This window comes from Tamandua tetradactyla, chromosome 2 (assembly GCF_023851605.1).
Source record: "Tamandua tetradactyla isolate mTamTet1 chromosome 2, mTamTet1.pri, whole genome shotgun sequence".
NCBI lineage: Eukaryota > Metazoa > Chordata > Mammalia > Pilosa > Myrmecophagidae > Tamandua > Tamandua tetradactyla.
The window spans coordinates 64,240,063-64,261,201 of NC_135328.1; the positions used below are offsets into that span (position 1 = coordinate 64,240,063).

The 21,139-nt window shown below is 38.5% G+C and overlaps 1 pseudogene; it reads right to left on the bottom strand.

Annotated features, from left to right (window-relative positions):
• Positions 1-1,145: 1,145 nt before the first annotated feature.
• LOC143656370 (programmed cell death protein 6 pseudogene) lies at positions 1,146-2,183 on the bottom strand (annotated as a pseudogene).
• Positions 2,184-21,139: the final 18,956 nt, after the last annotated feature.

A 21,139-nucleotide genomic window follows, 5' to 3' on the forward strand; every position in this document is an offset into this window, starting at 1 on the left:
ACAATACAAACAGATTAAATAAAATAGTGAGAGAATTTGTTTTATCTTCATTTTAATACAATGAGAAAATTCCTGTAATAAATGAAAATCTGAAATAACCAATATTTTATTATAACTGCTCCAGATATGTATGAAATATCAAAAATGTGTTTTTTATTTTTAACTTGAAACTCCAATTGTTAAGAGAAAATAGGTACATTTAATTGATCTTATAAAGAGAGTGAGAACAATGTGTTTAATCTCTAAGTTTGTGTGTATGTGTGTGTGTGCATATACTATATTTGATGTTGCTGCCTCTGAAATTAAACTTCTTTTTCATCAGAAATTTTTCCACATGTGCCTTTTTACTTTATATTTTCATATATTCTTGACAAATGTGCAACAAATTTAACAAAATATTTGTGTTCAAGATAAACAAATCATCCTATCCAAATATCTCAAATAAAAAATGAGGAGGTAAAAATGATCTAAATCACAATTTTAAATAATTTTATCTAAATCACAGTCAGCTAATGACTTACCTGAGACCTAAATCCATATATTTTGAGTCTCAGAATTAATAAATAAAATTTTCTTGATCATGTTATTAATAAGTCTTGGTTCCAGATTTTAAAACTTGTGCTTACTGACTTTGAGGTTCACATTATTTCCTCTCTATATGAGGCCTTCTGATAATTTTTTGTCAATATTTGCTTTATTGATTTTGTTTCATATTTAAATGAATGCAATAAGCTCCTTTTTAAACAACAGTAATACACATGAAAAGCCTTATGGGCAAATTCCATATCATGTTAAAATTTATGTTGTGTTGGAAAAGTGTGTCTGCTATGTAATTGGAGATACCTAGAAAAGTATATGATGCCTTTTTGTTCATGCAAAATACTTGAAACTATTACACTTTACTTCATGGCATAGTTACCATATCAAATATTTTTATCTAAAATATTGCATAGTTATTGTTACAACTGTGAAAACATGAATCAACTTATCTCTTTAGCCCCCCAAATATTAATTATATAAAATTTAAAGGCAAAACAGTAGGTAGTTGCATTTTTATTCTTTTTACTAAGTGGCAAAGTGGTAAAAACTTGGCATTTTCAGTCTTTGTTCTGTAAGTCACACTGCTATTTCCAAAGAGGCCAGTGTTATGTAATCCTGAAGCCCATGGACAGTGACTGCTCAGAAGACACCTGCATTTAACCATCCTGATCCATATCACAGCATCCGAATGAGTCGGCCAATCTCTGCAAGGCTGTGCAGTCTTGGATGAAGTAATGAAAAGTGATCTGCCCTCCCCCTTGCCTGTCAAACTTCTGCATAAGATTATCATATAACTGCTCAGAGAGCCAATATCCGAAACCTGAGTTCATTTTTATCAATCGTCCCAGAGTGGTCCCTGTTATAGGTGCATGAGATATTCTGCCAGGACAAGGATGTACTTCTAGACTCCTGGAAAGTCACTGAAGTGTACACCAGCCTTGCTCTCTCAGTCAAACACAGATTTGATTGACCTGACAGCCCACTAGCTAAAGTGGAGTCCATGTACTTTTGCATAGCGCTTGCTGAAGCTCCTTGTCTGATATCACACCACTCTGTCGTTATCAACCTGCCCCATCAGATGTCAGTTCTTCGCCAGTTACTGGCATTCTGAGGACCTCTGATGTTGACATTTTCTACCAGTCATTATGCAGTCAGGAAAGGGACACCACACCTGTTATTTTAAAGAAAGAATTCAGTATAAGAAGTTGTTTAAACATATGTTGGAAAATTAAATTTGTAAAGGGGATACGGAGATGACACAGAGATAATAACAGCAGGAAAAAATCTGCCACCCATTAGGCTGAGGGAACAAAGAGGGAGTCCAGACATCTAAGAGGAGACCCACCCAACCAGGACTGCTCCCTCAGGAGCTAAGAGCCTGGGCCTCAGACTGCTGAGGATGGGCCTTCTGGCTAGTACTAGTGTATCTAAAGGGGTGTGATAAGAGTCTTTTGGGGAGTGTGAAAGAAGATGGAAATTGGAACATGTGCTGCTATGGGAACAAATTATTACTGAGGGGCAATGGGTCACTGCAGTGGCAAGGCTGACAGTACTGCCGGCTCTTTCTTCCTCCGGCCTTGCACTCTGCCTCTACTACGCCTGCTGCCAGTGAAGGCAAAATGTGCCTTAGGACTGGATAGCATGCTCCATTCCTCAAGACGGGTACAGAGAATTAAACACTATCCAGGACCTGAAGGTCAGAGATTTTCTGGTGGGAAATTATGGGTAAAGTTTTCAAAAATAAGGAAGAAATGCCCAGATGCCCATTTTTCAAATAAGACTCCCTTTTAGAATTCCTGTTTTCCCTCAAAATATAGGAATATGGAGGGCAACATGGGTGAATACTACTTAGAACAATTAAAAAAAATCATTCATGAAGTATAAACTTGGTTGTAGAAACACAGGCTTTTCAGCTTTAATTTAGGGTTTAATAAAGGATGAACCCCACAAAAGTCCAAATCATGCCAGCAAAATGAGGTTGCTGGTGTAAATAACATGCATGTACAATTTGTATTGTGATTAATATGGATCCAACTGACCAGAAATGTCACATAAGCACTTGAATATTTGGAGAGGCAGATTGTAAGCATTATGCACAGGGGCAGTTTCTTTTTTTTAAAAATTTATTTATTAATTAAAAAAATTAGCAAACGAGCTAAAACATTAACGTATATAATCAGTAATTCACAATATCATAGGGGCAGTTTCTTGTAATAGTTTTCTACCATGCATACAATATATACTTCAGAATCTAGAGAAAGTGTATCATACCCTTCAAGCCTTCTGTATCTCCACTTATTTCTTACTGTTTTCATTCACCAATTAGATCAACCAGTGACAGGAACAGTTAACCTGTCACACAAGTGAGACCTGAATGAAAGAGGGGAGACTGCCTACATCAAAGGAGCTCTGCCAAGCCATTCCACCAGTGCTCTGACCCTAAATTATTGTCAAAAGTTTGCTCAGAATAAAAGATAAGGCAGGTAAGTGATTGTAAAATGAAAAGTGTTCTTTTTTAAATTAAATTTTTTGTGGGCGGAACCACTCCCTCTATTTTCCTTTCTCTGTCTAGCAAATTCAGTCCTCTGGAAATATGAAGCAGAGGGCTTCTGAACTGTCTTCACTCCATGCTCTTTTCTCTCCACGAAGGAAAATGTGATTAGTAACATATAATTGGGTAGAAATGGGGAAAAAGATCAATGAGTAGAGGGAAGTCACCCTTTCCTTCTGCTTTCTCCTTCCAACTCTTTCTCTTTCCCTCCCTGACTCTCTCCCTCATTCTTTCTTTAGGTGGCTTGACACAGTTTCTATGTATTCTCTTCTCTGATTTTGCTCTTCTATGACATTAAGAGATAATTCAGGCTGACTTTGCCTGTGCAAATAACGCAGCTGTTTCCCCATGTGTGACTACGGATTAATGCATCAGTACAATTGAGGAAACAGAAAAACTGTAGAAAGACAATGCAACAAGTCCAAGATGGGTTTTCCAGCTCTGATGTACTAATAATGAAGTTTTTTTTTTGGTCCTCACAAAATTTCTGCTTATATTTTGGTGGGTTCAGAATTTATGAGAAAAAGCAATGTAATTCATTACAACTTTCTCACACCCATTAGTTATATGTATGTTTGATTATTCTTTCATAATAATCTTTTGGTGATGGGTGTCACTACTTTAGTATATATGATTACCAGTAATAGTAGCAGTCATTGGTAAAACCTTAGCATACCCCATCAATATTGCGATAATTTTATTCAATTCTAATAATAATCCAATGAGATTGGCATATGCAAAGCAAAATTAATTTTAACTATGTTAAGAAGAATTTATGTCATTGTCTAATTGTTGTATTTACAGACATACCTGATTTTATTTTCTTTGCTTTATTGCATTTTGCAGATGTTGCATTTTTTACAAATTGAAGGTTTGTGGTAACCCTGAGTTGAGCAAGTCTATTGGAGCCGTTATCCAACAACACATACTCACTCCATGTCTCTGTGTCACATTATGATAATTCTCACAATATTTCAAATTTTCATTATTATTTTATCTATTTTATTCATGTATGATCTGTGATCCTTGATGCTACTATTGCAATAGTTTTGGGGCATGGTAGCTGCACCATATAAGGCAGCAAACTTGATAATTGTTGTGTGTTCTGACTGCTCCCTTGACTGGATGTTCCCCATCTTTCTCTGTCTCTCTCCCTCTCTTTGGGCCTCCATATTCCCCAAGACACCTCAATATTGAAATTAAGACAATTGATAGCACTGCAATGCCCTCTAAGTGTTCAAATAAATTGAAAGCTAGAAATGATTAAGCTTAGTAAGGAGGGCATGGCGAAAGCCAAGAAAGGCCAAAACAGGTCCTTTTGCACCTAACAGTTAGACAAGTTGAGAATCCAAAGGAAAAGTTTTTGAAGAAAATTAAAAGTGCTACTTCAGTGAACACACAGATAAGAAAGTGAAACAGTCTTATTGCTGCTATGGAGAAAGTTTTAGTGGTCTGGATAGAAGCTCAAACCAGCCACACCATTCCCTTAAGCCAAAACCTAATCCAGAGCAAGGTCTTAATTCCTTCCGTTCTCTGAAGGCTGAAAGAGGTGAGGAAGCTGCCGAAGAAAAATTTGAAACTAGCAGAGGTTTGTTCATGAAGTTTAACTAAAGAAGCCATCTCCCTAACTTCAAAGTACAAGTAAGCCAGCACGTGCTAATGTAGACGCTACAGTGTGTTATCCTGAAGATTTACTTAAGATACTTGAGGAAGGTGGCTATAATAAAGAGCTCATTTTCAATGGAGATGAAACAGCCTCATACTGGAAGAAGATGCTATCTAGGAATCTCATAGAAGTCAATGCCTGGCATCAAAGCTTCACATAATTTATCTGGAGAACTGTGACTGATCCTAATATTCATGACTTTTAATCATTACCAGGCCTCTGACACTTTGTGTGGTAATTACTATACCTGTACTTAATTACTTCCCTTTCCCTTTTACCAGATTAGATATTCCAACCTTTGACAGCTAAGAACAATTCACCCGCCCAACACCATGTCATTCATTCTCAGAAATGTTCATGTTTCTTAAAGCCAAAGCCGTCTCTTGTCTTACATTTTCTAGAAAAAAGAATTGTGGCTGTCGGCTTCAAACGATGTTTTTCTTTCCTTTCCAATGAAAATCTTTATAAGCACAGTTTGCTTCTCTAGGTTGAGTTTATAAATAGGCCACAGTAACAGTTAAAAAAAAAAAATATTTTGCCTCGGATTCTTCAGGCTACCTTCCAACATTCTGCAAAATCCCTATCCGAAGAGTTGCTATGTCTGCTCCCAGCCCAGCCCAGCCAGGACCATATGGCATCTGTCAGACAATGCTTTTGTTACCTATGATAGGAACTGTCTGCCCACCAGGTCTCTCTGCCTCTGCTGGGCATCAGTGCCATAGGTACTTGCTCACTGCTGCATTGGCCCTCTGTCAGCACAATTGCTGGACATTTCCAAGGCTTTTATTGAGTGTCACCATTTCTGCCAAGCTCTGCTGACATAACCTGGCAGACACTGTGGCTTCTCTCATCTCTTTCCAGGAGCTGCTACAAAAGAACACTCAGAATTTTAAACCTATAAAGTGGTCTATGATAACATGGGGGAAAACGTCACTTTGTTCCTTAATATCCTACTCTGATGTAGGGGCCCTGAAGTACCCCTCTCATTTCTTTATGGATTGCCTTTCAGTTCTTACTCAAAGCTTTGTTTCTGCATAGAACCTAGATATGAGTTCATAGGAGCTTGCAGATGGTAATATGTATGTGACAAAATTTACAAGAATGATTTTATGTAAATCAAGTATAATAATCAAATGAATGATTAAATTCATCAATTGTTACTGTACAGCAGTTTTCTCAGAAGCAGACCCCGAAGAAGGACTTGTAAGCATATAATTTATTAAAGGTTCCCAGGAGAAACCAATAAAGGAGTGCAGAAAGGAGAGCCAGAGAAGAGAAGAGGTAAAACAAGAGGATTTCTGCGTGAAAATTATGCCTCAAAGTTTCTTCTCAGGACGGAGCTGGGCTTCCACACTTTGACTCCGTCTTTGGCTAAGTCCACCCTGGAGTGGGAGTAACAGCTCTCAGAATAGGCAAATTGGTGATAGTAGCCTAAGACAATCCTAGAGGACAGTTACATGTGCTGTTCATTTGAAGTAGAGCACAGAAATGTCAGGCAAAGGGTGTGCAGGAAGAGTTAAAGGGATCTGAGGGAATCAGGGCAGTGCAGTGCTGGAAGGTTTCTTTGTGAAACAAAGCAATTCTGGAGTGACAGAGCTAAAAAACAAAACTAAACCAAACTAAAAAAAAACTTTTGGAATTTCATGTGCATTAGAGTTCAAAGGAGACATTTTTTTTTTCTAAACTAAACTTGACCCAAAGGATTTTTTAAGATTAATTTCACGAAATCATATATTTTTGAAACTGTAGGAGCCTAAGTTACTAATGGGCCTCCAGTTTGAGAATTGCACATTCCACAACTGCCTAGACAAGTATCACCTTCTAGATGTTAAACAAGTGATTAATAGGGCAACTGTAATAGCAGTCTTCTGTTGGCAACTTTATATTGTCTTTTAAATAGTTCTTTTTCTTGCAAAGTATTTCAAGCATATAAAAACTACAGAAAGTAATATAACTGGCACCTGTGATGTCACCCGTGTTTCAGTTGATGTTAATGTTTATTAAAATTGGTTGAGATATCTTTCTTCAATTAAAAAATATGTTATACATTCACCAAAATTGCCAGACTCCATGCTTTCCAACCCACTCCAGAAGTAATCACTCTCTGGAGATGGCATGCATTGTTCCTCCCATGTTTTTGCAATTTTGCAACATTTCTAGGTAGAGATGCACACATGAATATTATCACACTGTGTACAGCAGTTTGCTGTAATTTTTTTCATTCAATACTTTTTAGATGTTCCTTTTAAACTCATAGATACAATTTAATCATTGAGAAGCTGTGTAGTGTTTTATTATGTTTCCTGAGTGAAATATACGATCATATTGTGTTCCTTTTTTTTCCTGTTAATCAAAACAGTGCCATTTGGATTTTATGCCTACTGTATACCTGACCAAAGTTTTTCTGTAATAGATGTGGCATTGTGAGGCTGTAGGCTGAGCATACCTTCCACTTCCTTAGATTTGTATAAATATATGTTAAATAATTCCTATTCAAAATTAATAATTTTTGAGTTCTTTCAAAAATGTCATAATACTTACTTTACAGCAATTTATTAGTTAATGCTCCTGAAGCGTTATCCTTAACCATATAGACAATATGATTTAAGTATGTTATTCATTTGATTCCTTTTTTATTTTTTAACTGAATCTGAATTTCACTTGCTGCAAATTGTGATAGCATGAAGGATTTGGAAGTTGTTCTAGTTTGCTAGCTGCCTAATACAATATACCAGAAATGGAATGGCTTTTAAAGAGGGGAATTTAATAATTGGCTAGTTTACAGTTCTAAGGCCAAGAAAATGTCCCAGTCAAAATAAGTTTATAGAAATGTCCAGTCTAAAGCATCCAGGGGAAGATACCTTGGTTCAAGAAGGCCGATGAAGTTCAGAGTTTCTCTCTCAAGTGGAAGGCCACATGGCAAGCACTGTCAGAGTTTCTCTCTCATTGGAAAGGCATATGGCCAACACAGTCTGGGTTTCTCTCTCAGCTAAAAAGGCACGTGGCAAACACGGGGTCATCTGCTAGCTTCTTCTCCAGCTCCCTGGAAGACATTTTTCTTCTTCATCTTCAAAGATCACTGGCTGATGGAGTCTCTGCTTCTCATGGTTATGTTATTCTGCCCTCTCAGAATCTCTCACATTCTCCAAAATGCTTCCTTTTTTATAGGATTCCAGTAAACTAATCAAGACCTACCCAAATGGGTGGAGACACATCTCTACCTGATCCACGGAGCTTAACAACCACTCTTGATTGAGTCATATCTCCAGAGAGATGATCTAATCACAGTTTCAAACATATAGTAATGAATAGGGATTAAAGGAAACACCTGCCTATACAAAGTGGAATTAGGATTAAAACATGGCTTTTCTAGGGTGCATACATCCTTTCAAACTGGCACGGAAGCCTAAGGTTAAATTAGAATTAGAGAACTTGGAGGGGGCAACAATTTTTCAAGCTTACAATTCCCCCCTTTCACTCAGTAGCCCCCTAACGCAGAATGGCTTTTCATCACTAAGTATATGTAGGCCTATTTTTATCTCTCTCCACTAAATAAATTTGGGCACCTGATAAACAAACCTGTTTATAGAATTTATGCTCATACATAGCCACAGAGAAATGGAAAGTCTCTGTTTCAACGCTAACTTACACACCTAAAAGTGCTCTGGTTGGAAATTGCTAAAAAGGATGCTTCTAAACCTACCCCACATTTGTATTATTCCTCATGGAAAATCAATATGCCTTAAAAGCATGAATTCTTCAGAGCATATGGGTGGATGCTAGCAATCATAAAATTCTGAAAGCTTTCAAAGATAAGATAAAAGACATAAGGCTCCACATCCTTTTGATAACTTTTCCTCTAAGGCTTTCCCCTTTGGATGTGGATGGGTGTGATGCTGCATTGAAAGGGGCATGGTGCTGGTGAGAAAGGGCTTGCTTTATTATATAAAATAGGAAACTATGTTTTATAAATAATTCCCATCAGAATCAGCTTGGTCTTGTTGCCTGAACCCTACAGCAAAGCGATTTTACACAGCCAGTAAAATCTCCACATATTCTGCTATTTTATAGTCTATCATAATCCTAATTATCTCAGAACTTTAGAGTTCATGACTACAGTAGGGAGTGATAACTAAGCTATTACATTGGAGGAAATTTAGGTGAAGGAATCCATTGAAGGATTAGAAATAAACATCAATTTGCATAATATCCAGAGTGGTTTCATATATATTCATTATATGGTAAACTCCACTATTTGAGGGTAAATAGATAACTATCACTCCCGTTCTAGTTTGTAAGTTTACAGTTCTAAAGCCATGAAAACATCCAAATTAAAGCAAGGCTATAGAAATGTCCAGTCTAAAGCATCCAGGGAAAGATACCTTGGTTCAAGAAGGCGGATGAAGTTCCGAGTTTCTCTCTCAACTGGAAAGGCACATGGCAAATATTGCGAGGTCTGCTAGCTTTCTCTCCAGGCTTCCTGTTTCATGAAGCTCTTCCGGGAGCATTTTTCTTCTTCATCTCCAGAGGTCTCTAGCTGTTTGGGTTCTCATGGTTCTCATGGCTCTCAAGCTTTCTCCAAAAAGTTTCCTCTTTTAAAGGATCCCAATAAACTCATCAAGATCCGCCTGGAATGAGTGGAGTCACATCTCCCTCCAATTAAATGTTAATACCCACAGGGCAGGCAATGGTGGCTCAGTGGCAGAGTTCTCGCCCGCCATGCCGGAGACCTGGGTTCGATTCCTAGTGCCTGCCCATGTTAAAAAAAAAAAAGAAAGAAAGAAAAAGGAAAAAAAAATTAATGCCCACAATTGGGTGAGTCACATCTCAGTGGAGATAATCTAATTGAGTTTCCAACCTACAGTGCTGAATAGGGATTAAGAGAAATGGCTGCCTCCACAAGATGGATCAGGATAAAAACATGGCTTTTCTAGGGAACATCATCCTTTCAATGCAGCACAACTCCTATTTTACCAATGAGGAAAATGAGGGTCATAGAGGTTAGATACTTTGTCCAAGACTACAGAGTTTCTTTCTAGGTTCTTTGACCAATACAGTCAAAATACCATTTGATTTTGTAGAATTATGTTACACCAAGCCTTTTGATATATATCGAATCGAGGTATGAATAGGATCTTCTGTTTTCCCTCCTACTTCTCAGACTCCATCAGCAGCTGTGACCTTGGTGTGAGATTCAAGTGTAGCTCATGAATTTCGGCATCTTCCCTATTTTCTGACCTACATAGGCAAAGTAATGTGGCTGGGACACAATTTAAATGCAGCCACCTTATACATTGTCTATAGACAATATGGTATAGGATTAAAGATCGCATACATCTTCATCTACTTACCAAAGTATGGTGTTCTCCAGAAGTCTACTTTTATTTGTATTATGTTTACTTGTCATAAGATCTTCAATGGTGTCAGGTTTTAGCTCAAGAAGCAGTCACTCTTATCTGGTAGCAAATTGAAAGAAAGCATGAGGAGCTGCTGGTAGAGTGGCCTGGAGTTCCACCGGGACTGTAAAGGATCCTGTGAGAGGGAGTGCACAGCTTGTACCTCCATATCCACTTTATGCAAGGCACCTTTAACAGAATCTTCATCATCAGGAACATATACACAACATTCTACATGTAACATTGCACAAGTTCCTCTCTAAGCAGCTGTCATGAGATCTAAAGCCATTCTGTTTTGAAAAACAACACTTCTCATCTTTGTAATTTTATCCATCATTAAAGTTAAAGCCTGTTTCATTTGATTAAGAGCACAGGCAGTGTGCTCTGCTAAAGCTTCAATTTTCAATTCTACTTTAATGACTCCAGCTCCAGGAAGAAATATGGCCAGAGATATGGGTACCTTATGTCCGCCCTGGTACTATCAGAGTCCCCAGCCAAACCCTACTTCATAGGCTGTCACATCCAAGTGAGAAGAAACTGCCTTATCTACCACCTGTAGTGCTTGGGCCTGTGCTGCTGCCTTTTTTGATCAAGGCATACAAAGGACAGAAGACCTGAGCCAGATGGGGGACAAACACTCTCCAATACCCCAGAAGTATTGTAGCTGCTTTACCATGGCTGGCCTTGAATATGCTTAGACCTTAGCTATCACAGCCTCTGGAATTACTTTGGTCTTACCTAATCAGACAACTCCCAAGAACTTTATTTTGGTCCTTCTCAACCAGATAATTCCCAAGAACTTGACAAACAATCCAGGCTCTTGTACCTTGGCTTTATTGATTGCCTATTCCCAGGTATCTAGTGCATTGTGCAGGCTGTCCACAGCTTCTTCTAACTCTGTAAGAGAATCAGAGGTTAGCATAGTATCACTTTTACAATGATATAAAAACACTGTATATAAAAACACTGTATCCTTATATTGCCAATGGGACAAGCCTTGAGCTACCAACCTGTGGCACACAGTAGGACTATGTATATAGCCCTGTGACACACCACAAATATCTATTGCTTCTCTTTCCATGTGAATGCAAACTGGTTCTGGCTCCCTGGGAAAAAACTCATTTGCCAAGTCCACCACATAGTGGTGCTGTCTCAAGGAAAGAATCAGTTGATCCATCATATCAGTCATCAATGATATTGCAGCATGCATTGGATGAGTGAGTTTAGTGAGCTCATGGTAATCAGTAGTCATTCTCCACATGCTGTCCAGCTTTCAGACAGGCCAAACTGCAGAGTTGTAAAGACTATGGGCTGTCCTCACGATCCCAGCCTTTTCCAATTGTAGGATTGTCTGCCCAATCTCCTTTTGTTCTCCCTGCAATGGATATTGCCTCACCTTAACAATTCTTTGGGGCTTAGGCAGGCACAGGATATTGCCTCACCTTAACAATTCTTTGGGGCTTAGGCAGGCACACTGAGGAATGGTGAGGATGATTTCTAAGCACAGATTTTATCACTTGCACCCATAACTGAAATTCTCCTTGGGTGGTTTTTAAAGTCAGTCCTTGTAAAATAGCCATACCTAATATATGTTCAGGAACAGCAGAGATATATACTGTGTAGGCTTCACGTAGCATGCAACCAATGCCAAACACTACCACGGTGTGACTCACATTCCGTACACCCTCCATATCCATCACTGAGTCAAAGGGCCATCACACCAGTCTGGGTTTCCATACAACAATGTGCATTCTGCCCCCATATCTGCCAGGGCCATGACATGCTGTACATTGCAGGGGGGACCAGTAATTTGAAAGTTTTATGTGTGATTTTTGGTTCCCCTGTTCCCCTACCGCCCTGGCCTCTTGGCTAACACATCCATCAAGTCCATGTCATCCCTGCTGCACAAGCATAATACACCACGGAAATGCAAGGGGTAGGGCTCAGCCTGCTTTTCCCCTTCAGCTTAGTGAACCGCTGTTCCTGGGGCAACTCTTTCCATAAAGCCAGTAATGCTTCAACGGGCGGTTGATCAGTTGTCTCTGGATTCATCCCTGCGGTTATTAAATCACCCACATTTGTAACTGCGATACATTGGTGGGGCCGCCAGCTTTGTCAGCTCCTTCCTACTTGCTGGGAGGATTTTATTCAGGTGGCATCTCCACTCCTTGCTTTATGGGCGCCCTTCCTTCTCCTGTTCATGCTCCTCTCCATCCCCTAACTGCCTTTTCACTTTCTGAGAGTTCCAGGCTGTCAGCCACATCATCTCACAGGTACAACAGCCGTGCCAGGAATGTTTCCTCAGGCTCCTGATGTACCTGTTTGGTGAGGTCTTAGCATCCCTCTGGAGTATATATTGTGTATGTCATCTTGTCTGTGGGCCTGTGGGGGGCCTACCAGTCCACCCCCTGGAGCCAAGGGCTGGTCGGGCTTGACCTGTTGTTTTACTATGAGACAGGCAGGAAACAAGGGAGATCACTTGTCTGGGGATGGCCCCGTCTCACCCCTGACTCTCTCTGTTTCAGGTGGTCCTGGCCTTGGCACTTCCTCTTCCAAGGCTCAGATCTGGGCTTTCAGTTCATCTTACTTCTGCTGCAGCCTCTGGACCCGCACTTGTGCTGCCATAGCTCCCTTATGCTGCTTGTGTAACAGTCTAGAAAAACCAAGACACTTTCCTCACTATACCATGCTGGGGAATGTGGGTGCCAGCTTTAAAGACCCTTAAAGCCTTGGCACTCCCCTTTGGGATGGGATTCACATGATCCAGAGACTAATGCAGGCCACTGCAGCAAAACTGCCCCTACGGGATATCACAAGTTTGTGGGGGGGCACATCTCATCTGGTCCGGCCTCCTCTGGGTGGAGGGGCCAGTCATCATATATTGCACAGGGAATCCTGTTGACTACACCGATTGTCAGGTTTCAGCTTAAGGAGTGGTTGCTCTGTTAGGTAGCAAATTGAAAAAAGCCTGAAGAGCCAATGGTAGAGTGATCATGTTTAATCCTTCCCCTCCACTCTGCTCTGATGCTTACAGAGCAGTTGTCCTTTATATGCTAAATTACACAAAAGTGGCACTTTACCAACAGGTGACATCATTCCTGGGATATATAATTGAATACATGTATGTTACATAAGATATGCTGTATCATGCGTCCCCGGAGCTTCAGACATGGATGCATTTATGGCGGACATCTTATCAGGCTGTTTATAATGAGCAATTTCTCGGGCCCCACAATGGCTTTCATTTGTTTCAATGGTTTAAACACATTTCTATGTAGATAATTTTGAAATAGATATCTTCAGTCTTGATTTTTTCTTATGGAAGGGTAACCAATGGTTTTTTAAGAGATACATATTGAGCTTTACATATATTGATATATCCTTAAAAATATACCTTAAGAAAGAATTATTTCTATTTCCTTGTATCTTTCACTGGGCAAAGCATAGTACTGCTAATGTTAAAGACTTAGAAGGTCTTCAACAATATAAAGTGTATGAATTTAAACTCCTAAATTTTTTTGGAAGTTGCTGCACTATTAGTTTGTCAGAATTATCAAATACAAATTTATTAATCTTAAGTACAAATTTTAAGGAAAAATATTTCCACATGAACTGAAAAACTTTCATCCTTGTTTACAAAATACAGCCACAGAGCTCTGTACACCCCTAAAGAATATGCTATGTGCCCCCAACAAGTTCTCAGAACTGTAATTCATTATCCAGCTGTTCTTTGGTTTATGCAAATTGTTTTTTCCTGGAAGAACTAGTAGCTGTAATCAGTCAATCACCCAGTTAGTGCAGTTGAGATGACTGTGTTCTCAGAAGAGGCAATATTATACAACTCTGTTTCCATTACTAATCTGTGATCTCGTAAATGATTTCATGATTGTTATGCCTCATTCCTTCTAACTTTAAAATATGCTTAATTGATATTATAAAGATTACGAAATATAACTTTCTAAGGGAAAGAGATATTATATTGATAATTAAATAATTATATCATTTAGCGTGAATTTGTCATAAATTAAGAACTCATGGTATTCCAGAAATAACAGTATTGCTCAAATAGCAATGATATGATAGATATTTCTAAATTTTTTTTTTTTTTTTACCACAAATTCCTAATAATCAGCGAATGATGTTGGTAATAATATTGCTGTTTTGGACATGAGGAAACTGCAGTGGGATACTGAGAAGGAATGTTAGAGCAGAGAGGGCATGTGTGGGTAGTGATGCCAGGGGATAAGCAGAGTAAAACAGTTCCAGGAAAACTATGGGAATAAAGAGAAGGAAGAAGCAGTTAATGAGGGCAAATATCAAGTGCAAGTTATATAAGATGAGAAACTATGTGATTAGCTTTTACATGTGATAATGAGAGGATTGTGACTCACTTGTAAAACCCATTTTAGCGAGAAGGGAGAAGAGGAGACCAGGGTGCATAAGGTGGAAGAATAAGTAAAGGGCGAGGAAGCTGGTCATGAAGGTTGCATACTCTGGGGATACTTAATGCAAAGGTAAGACATGAGACAGCATCACAGCTTGCAAAAGGCACCTGCTCATGAGGGTTTTCATCGTTATTTTGCTATACATATATATATTTTTAATTTTAAAAGTGATGTTGTTCAGGAAAGGTATGTGATTTGAAGTAGGAACCAGGAAAGAGAGAGAACTGAAGATCCAATAAATAGGCTTGATGCTGGAGAAGACCTCTAGGTGGGGTAGGGTGCGGTATTGAAAAATCTAAGCTCAGATAAAGGATGAAATGTCAGTCAGGCGTAACAACAAGCAAAGTGTAAAATAGCACAGTTATGTAAAGACATTATAAGCAAAGTATGTGGGATGGGATTAGGAAGTCGATTTCTCTCTGGAACTGCATTTCCCTGGGACCCAGAGTCCAGTAGATCTGATCATATGTAGTGCTAAACTTCAGAAAACAGGGAGACTAGGGACTCTGCAACAAGACATTTCAGATAATCCGGCTCTTAAACCACTTAAGTGCAGACTTGGCAAGTAAATTGTGCAGGAAAGAGTCAACTCTGCAGTCCACTCAGCACATTTCAAAGAAAGGCTTGTCCCGGACCAGCTCCTGGGAAATAAATATGCTGCCTGATAAGAGTGATTTTTGTCTACCTGAAGTGTTGTGCCATGCTGCAGCAGTGTTATCAGATACTTTTATTTTAACAATGTGATTGATGGTGAGGAGTTTTTTTTTGCTGTGGGCTCATTTTGCCCAGTGAGTAGCTGGGCAGATGCGTGGATGCTGTGTATCTACCTGACTAGCCTCAATAAGGTCCCTGGACACCAAGACTCAGGTGAGCTTCCCTCATTGGCAACATTTCACACACATCATCAGACATAATTGCTGGGAGAATTAAGTGCATCTCTGTGTGACTCCACTGGTAAACATCACCTAGAAGTTTGCTCCTGGTTTTCCTCAAATTTCACGTGGTACACCTTTTCCCTTTGCTGACTCAAATCTGTATCATTTCACTATAATAAACCATGACCAGGAGTACAACCGCTTTTCCGACACTTTTTAGCCCTTCAGGTGAATCACTAAGCTTGAAAGCGGTCTTGGGGACCCCCGATCCACAAGTCAGCATTATGTACTACCTTTTAAGAAATCTCTGTCTTTAATGGGTTCATTTATTTATTTATTTATTTATGATGACTGGAATGTTCATTAGGCCCCATACAATGTCGTAGGCTCAGAACATACAGTCGTGAGCTGGTGTCTGCCCTCACAGAGCTTGGAAGGATACAGAGGAAGCAAGTTATGAGAAAACAAACAACCTGTGGCACAATAAGTGATAAATAGTAAATATAAACAAACTCACCAAGAGACAGAGTTGAGTGGAGGGAGGGGGACTTTAGATAGTGTGGTTTCCAGAGGGAGTGACACTTACTGGAAGAAGCATGGAAAGATTTTGTGGGAGAAAAACCCTGAGTTGGAAATGGCTTTAGCACATTTTTTCAGGAATGGGGGAAAAAGCTAAATTGAATGGAGAAGAAACAGATAAGGGAGATATTGGTAAGAAACAAAATCAGAAAATAAGGTATGTAATTTTAGTAATATATACTTTTTCAATATTCCCTTTTGACTTGGAAAATCTCTCTGACATTTTATATGGAAATTTTTAATTTTATCTTTACATTTATCAATATGTTAGCATGATTTTTTGAGTTGGTATGAAAAATATTAGCTAGGATTTATCTTTCTTTGAATAGAAAAATAGAGAGTAGAACACATCTGAACGTATATCCTAACCTTATATTTTTTATAGTAGCAAAGAGGATTTGAATTTGTAGTAGCAGAGATGATTTGAATATGTATTATAGTTATCATAGAGCTATTGTAATAATTCTTAAAAATCTCCCCATAAATACTTCCTATCCAGTTGAAAGCAATTACAAAGTATATAAATAGGATATTAGAAATCATCTAGATGCTTTTCACATTGAATTACTGTCTTCTTTAAATACTTCTTGATATAGACACCCATTAATGACATTCCTCTTTCCTCGAGCACCTGTTCCTGGTAAAAACAAGAGCTATATTGATTTGCTGCAATTTATCTTCTCCCAGGATTTTTGTCCTGACAGTGTGAGAAGATTAATTGGAATTAATGGCATTTGCACAGCTAATTAAAGTCACTCTTCCTAAAGTCAAATCAATTCCTTTAATCAGAGGAGTGACAAAGCTTTGCTTACTTGCTATAGTCTGCATATAAATGTTCCCTGGATGAATCAGAATCTCTGCAAACATTAGGCATTGAATACAGTAACTATTTGGGTTGGCCAGGAATTTCTCTCCCACTTAGAATTTGCAAAATAAATAAATAAATAAATAAATAAATGCTTACACCACTTACATATATACTATATATATTTATATAGTATGAATGTTTTAATTAAATGAAATGAAATAAGATTTACATGTATTTTATATATAGCTCATCTTTAAAACTCCTTATAGTCATTGGCATGCACATGCATAAATCCCCAGGATAATTCTTAGGCAAAGATCAGATAATGAAGCAGAGGTTTAGTAATCATTTGGTTAAATCTGGCATAAAATAGATGTTTAGTGTACATTGTCTGATTTTAGCAGATTCTTTCTTCCAATTCCTTCCTCTACATTGTCTGTGTATATATAGGAAAATATTTATTAAAGACTGAATAATTCAGATGAAAATAAGACATGTCTGACGGATAGTTTAGTGAGATGCACAAAAAAAAATTGCCTATATTGCTATTCACTGTTGATGTAACAAAAATAGAACATCAGAATACGGGGATGGGCTAGGGGAGATGGGATTTAAATAGTCCCCTGTCATATCAGAAATCACATCTGATTATCCCAGAGCATGACAAATGTGTAAAAAATGAATCAGGGTAGCATTTGGGGCCAGCCAAAGACATTTTGTAAAATCCATGTCAGTATACTTTGCTCTGTGATGTTGTAAACATCAATGTTTATCATATGTCCATGTCTGTGCTTTCGTATTGCACATCTCTTGAGCACAGCTTAACACTCTTTTGGCCTTACCACTGAGCCCAGACACAGCTCTACTGTTCCTTGTAGGCTTGTACCCCTTTAACATTAAATACCTCACCTCGAATATTTAGGGAGTCTTTAGCTTTCCTTATACAGATTTCTCTGACAGAGAAGATATACCCCCATATATGTGCCACCCCAAAATGCATGGAACTAATGCTTCCTGAAAGAACCTTTAAACAATAGGGACAGGAGTTCATAGACAAACCTGTGACACATTCTCTTTGTTCACAGACGTAGCTAACTTCTATTTGTATTGGCTTTCCTCATCTTCCTTATTTAACTACCCCAATCCCTCTTTTCTGCTTCCTGGGACCACTTCCCAGTTAATTTATCTTTACACAAGCTCTGATTTTATACTTAAAGTTCAGAGAATACATACGTGGCAGTTGTGATGTACATACACAATGCTATGATATTGCAATGAAAATAAAAAATTAGAAAGTGTGAAGTAGTGAAAAATTTAAAAGCTGTTTGAGAAAAATTATCCAAGATTTTACGACCATGTAGGTCCGCTAAAATGTGGCCCTTCTTTTGGATGGGGGACAGGACAGCCCCACACGTAGCCGTGTGAAAAGCCACACATTGTACTTTGATAATCACTGTTCTTTATAGATTTAATGGTTGAATCTATTCAAACTGTTGGTAGGAATATTGAGGATATCACAGTTCATATTTTGGATTGATTAACAATGATGAGCAATGCACACTGAACTTAGAATGAGGGGATCTCCAGTTAGACAGTATCACGAAAATTTGGATAATATAATATCGCCTTAAATATGCCTTATGGTATTTCTGAGATTGATGTTAATGTCTTTTCATTGCAGAGTGACTTTCACACCTTGTGTGTGTACATATATATATATATATATATAAACATAAATTAAATGTCTAGCTTGTAAATGTTGTACCTAATTAATGCTTATTTAACTAAATATGATCAAACATCTAAAATAACTATGCCCTACCATTTTGTTTCTCCTATTGCTTCAGACCTGTTAATTATGTTTAAGAAATCCAGTAAAGTTCACAAAATTTCATAACCCCTTGCTCTGATTTAATCTCTTCCAGTTATTTATGAAATGAGTGACCAGAGATTTAGAGACAGCTTTTCCTTTCCCGGGGATAATAAGCACAATGGTTATTAAAGCAAAGGCTATTATTATTATTTTTTAACCAGAATAGTAGGAAAGAGTTGGTATTCTTCCTCACCAGAAGGATAAAGCCTCAAAAGGGAATCTGAAATAGCAACCAAAGTCAGAAGTCTGCAGATATTAAGAAAAGTACATAAAAATTTCTTAGTTCCTCTCCTGGGTCAGTCTTTGCCTTTGCAAATATTTTGATATGTCTGAGCTACAGGAAAAGTATGTCAATGCCATTTTAGGAAAATAAGTAAATAAAAAACATTAAAAACGCTTTGATATGCTTCACTGATTAAAAACTATCAACCAGACAGAGCAGTGGTTAGATGTACTTTTTTTTTTTTTTGATTAATATATGTGTAGAAGGATACCTGGGGTCTTAGCTTACCAGACTGCTATGACAAATAGCACACATGGGTGGGCTTAAGCAACAGGCATTTGTTGTCGCACATTTTTGAAGGTTAAAAGTCCAAAATCAAGAGTCAGCAAGGCTATTCCTTCCTCCCAGGATCAACAACAATCTCATGATGGCAATCGTACATCACCAAAGATGTCTCTCTACTCCCTTGCTTCTTCTGACTTAAGTTTTCTTTTGACTGACCGCATCTGAATTTCTTCTCTTTATAAAACCTCTGATCGTACAGATTAAGACCGAACTTGTTTCAATTTGGCTACATTTTTACTAACACCGTCTTCAAAAGTCCTCTTTACAAATGGATTCACACCCACAGAAAATGGCAAAGGATGTGGCCATTGCATGGATCATAGGGACCTCCAGTTTTCCCTCCTAGTACAATGAAGATTTGTCTCTTAATAACTATGCCATGAGTCATTGTGATCTAGCGCCTAGTGCCGTTTAATGAAAGAGGAGAGGAGAAAATGGTTCAAGCAGCTTTAGGAGGCAGATGTCAGAATCAATAGTGGTAAAATGACTACTGGGATGTGCCTGTGTGAGTAAATTTAAAGGTACAACTTTTTAAGAGAGACTTGTTGACTTAGGAATGAAGTACTTTTAAAGGGATATACCCTGGGAAATGGGCCCATCTTCCCTCAAAAATATTGTATCTGGGCCAGGAGGGTACTCACATCTGTGGTAGCAGTAAAGGACTTGTCTAGGGAGATTTTTCCCACCAGCCTCTCCTTGCAATGTTTCCACCTGGGATATGGCTTGTGTCTACAGGCAAGGCTTCTTCAGGCCAGAATCTGGGAGTGCAAGGTAGTGGGGAAAATAGAGATGGGGGTGGGGTTAATGTGACATATCCTTCCAAAGACCTTTGGACCCCTTTGGCTGAGGATCTCCATTGACCACTTTTTGGTGAGAATAGGATCACCATTTTTTTTTTTTTTGACAAATATACATTTATTAGACAGAATTAGCTCATGAAACTAGGGCCTAACACAAACTAGGCAGCAGGCTGAAAACTTATAGTTATAAGTTGAAATTGAAAGTAAATAAAATTGAGTTTGAATTCCCAGGTAAAGACAGCTGACTGAATTTAAGGTAGGCATTCTTTCTGATTCCAGAAATCTTCTGGCTCTTGTGATCTCCAACTGATTGGATGAAGAGATGCTCCACATTGCTGAGGGAAATCTCTGTTGAAATACCATCACAGTAACTATCAGGCCAGCGTTTGCTTCATCAAACAACTGGAGACCATAACCTAGCCCAGTTGACACATGAAATTAACACCTCATGCTCCTGAAGTCTGGGTAAGAGGGCTTGAATATAATGATACCCTTTCTCTCCACTGCATTTATGGCCGAAGCATGAGACACAGGTGCCACCGGAAAAGCAACTAACAGCTGTGGAAAACTGGGACTTCTTCAGCCCTGAATGACTTGCATATGAATTCTGAACTGGCTTTCAACACATCAGGTCCTTCAACATGAGTTAGCTCAAGCAGGCTCTTGGTTTTGTGTTGAGAGTGGGGATTGTAGTGAGGTGGGAATTAGACTAAAAACTGTAGCTAATTTAGGAAACTTGACAGGAGCTCTGCAATTTAGGATATCATCAAAAACATTATTTGTCTTCAAATTATTTTTTTAGCCATTTCTACCGCACCTATAAGACATCTAGCAGAGGCCTGGGACATAATAATGGTTTACCAAATATTAGCCATTTTGAATGAAGTCTCTCTCCCAGTTCCCAATAAATGAACTGGGTGGGACCAATGCCTCCATATGCCTCATTTGAGAGAGGATATGCATGAACTTGGCTTCTGCAAGGTCACCAGGTTGGGCATTTGGTATATTCCTCAATCACTCCTCTAAATATCTGGAAAT